At 37.6% G+C, this 3369-nt stretch overlaps 1 long non-coding RNA gene across 1 annotated transcript in view; it reads left to right on the top strand.

Moving 5' to 3' along the window:
• The window catches only part of LOC121040795 (uncharacterized), a 5347-nt gene extending 2186 nt beyond the window's left edge, over positions 1-3161 (top strand). Inside the window, exon 2 of the long non-coding RNA XR_005795448.1 lies at positions 1502-3161. This is a non-coding gene — a long non-coding RNA (uncharacterized LOC121040795). The remainder of the gene's footprint in view (positions 1-1501) is intronic.
• Positions 3162-3369: the final 208 nt, after the last annotated feature.

Genomic DNA, 3369 nt, shown 5'->3' with positions numbered 1-3369 from the left:
ACTTATTTCACTTAGCATCACACTCTCCAGTTCCATCCACGTTGCTACAAAAGGCCATATTTCATTTTTTCTCATTGCCACGTAGTATTCCATAGTGTATATAAACCACAATTTCTTTATCCATTCATCAGTTGATGGACATTTAGGCTCTTTCCATAATTTGGCTATTGTTGAGAGTGCTGCTATGAACATTGGGGTACAAGTGCCCCTATGCATCAGTACTCCTGTGTCCCTTGGATAAATTCCTAGCAGTGCTATTGCTGGGTCATAGGATAGGTCTATTTTTAATTTTCTGAGGAACCTCCACACTGCTTTCCAGAGCGGCTGCACCAATTTGCATTCCCACCAACAGTGCAAGAGGGTTCCCGTTTCTCCACATCCTCTCCAGCATCTATAGTCTCCTGATTTGTTCATTTTGGCCACTCTGACTGACGTGAGGTGATATCTGAGTGTGGGTTTGATTTGTATTTCCCTGATAAGGAGCGACGCTGAACATCTTTTCATGTACCTGTTGGCCATCCGGATGTCTTCTTTAGAGAAGTGTCTATTCATGTTTTCTGCCCATTTCTTCACTGGGTTATTTGCTTTTCGGGTGTGGAGTTTGGTGAGCTCTTTATAGATTTTGGATACTAGCCCTTTGTCCGATATGTCATTTGCAAATATCTTTTCCCATTCTGTTGGTTGCCTTTTAGTTTTGTTGGTTGTTTCCTTTGCTGTGCAGAAGCTTTTTATCTTCATAAGGTCCCAGTAATTCACTTTTGCTTTTAATTCCCTTGCCTTTGGGGATGTGTCGAGTAAGAGATTGCTACGGCTGAGGTCAGAGAGGTCTTTTCCTGCTTTCTCCTCTAAGGTTTTGATGGTTTCCTTTCTCACATTCAGGTCCTTTATCCATTTTGAGTTTATTTTTGTGAATGGTGTGAGAAAGTGGTCTAGTTTCAACCTTCTGCATGTTGCTGTCCAGTTCTCCCAGCACCATTTGTTAAAGAGACTGTCTTTTTTCCATTGGATGTTCTTTCCTGCTTTGTCAAAGATGAGTTGGCCATACGTTTGTGGGTCTAGTTCTGGGGTTTCTATTCTATTCCATTGGTCTATGTGTCTGTTTTTGTGCCATATATATTTAGAATATAAATGTCATTTATATTTGTTATTTAAATGTTACTTAAGAATAATGTTATAAATATAAACATAATAAATGTTATTTAAAAATGGCAGTTGATACAATTATGTCGACCCTAAATGTACAAATTTCTTCTCCATATTTTTCAATAAATATTGCTTCTACAGAGACAGAAAGACTTTGTTTAGGCCTTTGCAATGGACAATAATGCTTTGCCATTGTAATGTCAAGTTTACCTTATCAATGATTTTTCTAATTATACTACAAAATAAAGTACCTCAAAATTTCGTATCTTAAAACAACAACAGTTTTGCTATGCTCACAGATACAGTGGGTCAAGAATTTGGAAAGGGCCTAGAGGAGATGTCTCCTTTCTCTTCTAAGATCTGGAGCCTCTGCTAGGAAGAACTGAAGAGTGACTCATGACTGGGAGTTGGAATCCTCTGGAGGCCCCCTTTCCCTTGATCATCTCTGTTGCTTAGCCTGACCTATGCAAGGACTAGGACTACTGACTGGAGGTCTTTGCTCCCTTACAAAATACTGCCTCAGGGTAATCAGACTTGTCACTTGTCAGTGGAATTATAAACAAAGGGGATGATGGTACATTGGCTTTCATGGAGCATCTTGGAAGATGTATACCCTATGGTTAATTCCAGCATACTCCACTGGCCAAAGCAGTCACGAGCCTGCCCAGAAGCAAGGGGAGGAGAATTAGACTCCATCTCCTAATGGGGAAGTGGCAAAGCCACACCGTAGAAGAGCATGTGGGATAACAGGTGTTGTTGCATCCGTTTTTGGAAAATAAAATCTGCCACGGTGATGTTGGGAAAATGGATTTAGAATCTAAGTGTTGATTAAAGGATGTCTAGGAGTCACAATCAGACATTTAAACTGCTGGGGTACTTTGAGGTTTGATGTCATTTTAATACTCTTTATCTGGCATCAATCCCAAAAGGATAAGTTGACTTTCTCAATTTTGCTTTCTATTTTTCACCCATCAGTACATAATTTGAGTATGGAATACTTGTCTGGAAGAATCTGGTGACTACCTATATTCTGAATACTAAAATATCTAAGTAGTCCAAATTCATACATAGTTTGTGTTTTCTTCCAGCTTATCATAAGTCCCTGGTGCTATGGTTCCTCTGCAAAACAGTTAAAGATCCCTTGAAAAATCTTGTTTTGCTTTCACAGAAATGTCATGAATATAAAGTCCTTTTGATGATAAAAGGAATTTTGTGATGCTCAGGTATTTCCTTTAGTTTTATAGATGGAAGATGGTGTTGATAATGGCACGATAATTTATATCAGACTCACTGAGCAGATCATTGCAACTGAGTTTTTCACTGAAAAATTCAATTACATTTCTCTACATTTTAACACCACTGCCAAAGGATGCACTGAAATCTTTCCTAACTCCCTTCTAGACACAAAAAAAAAAAAAAAAAAAAATGTTCTGCCACAAAGAGTCTCTTAAGATTCTTGAAGGACATTTCTCCTTGTCAGTATGTATTCTGGGGGAGAACTATGCTGTTTCAAGATACAGGCTCATCAGTTATTCTCTCGGTAAATGTAAAAGCTTTGACTGGCTGATTGCAAAGACAACACCTGAGAGCGATTACTCTTAATGTATCAAACCTTTCCAGAAGAAAATATATCCACCATTTTTAAAATGTCATGTGTATTTGTTCCTCAAGTCTAGGGCTTAAGTCTTACCCATTGATGCCCAGTTCAGTACATTTATGTAGTGTTTGTTCAACAACCGCCTATAGGCAAGAATTTTATGATTGCACATTACTTCCATGTACACATAGTTCATACTACAATACTGACTTTTTAAATATTTGGCTAGGATCTTCAATTTTTAACTTCTGATGGCTGACATTCCATGAGATAATCATCATATTCATATTTTAAGGTATTACACTTCATGCATACATACCTTGTCTCTATGCTACAAAGTCAAATCCATGAAGACAGGAACTATGTCTATACTATATATTTCCTGCACCTAACATAGTGCCTCATACAGAGTAGCATTCAATAAACATTTGTAAAATGATACAATGATTGATTGAATAAATGAAAGAATGATAGGATAGGTTTGGATCTTAGGTCTCCTTGTCTTGTTCATTCATTATCTCATGAATCAATCTCATCCTAAAAATAAAGATGGTAATATCCACATTGTTACAAAATGGGACCTCAGCTTCTTTAGAAAATAATTGGCTCAAATCCTACATTGCCATCAC

The sequence above is a fragment of the Herpailurus yagouaroundi genome, unplaced genomic scaffold, assembly GCF_014898765.1.
Source record: "Herpailurus yagouaroundi ecotype Mexico unplaced genomic scaffold, PumYag 182, whole genome shotgun sequence".
Lineage (NCBI taxonomy): Eukaryota > Metazoa > Chordata > Mammalia > Carnivora > Felidae > Herpailurus > Herpailurus yagouaroundi.
The sequence above is the reverse complement of the archived record's forward strand: the minus strand, read 5'-3'. Positions and strand labels throughout refer to the sequence as shown.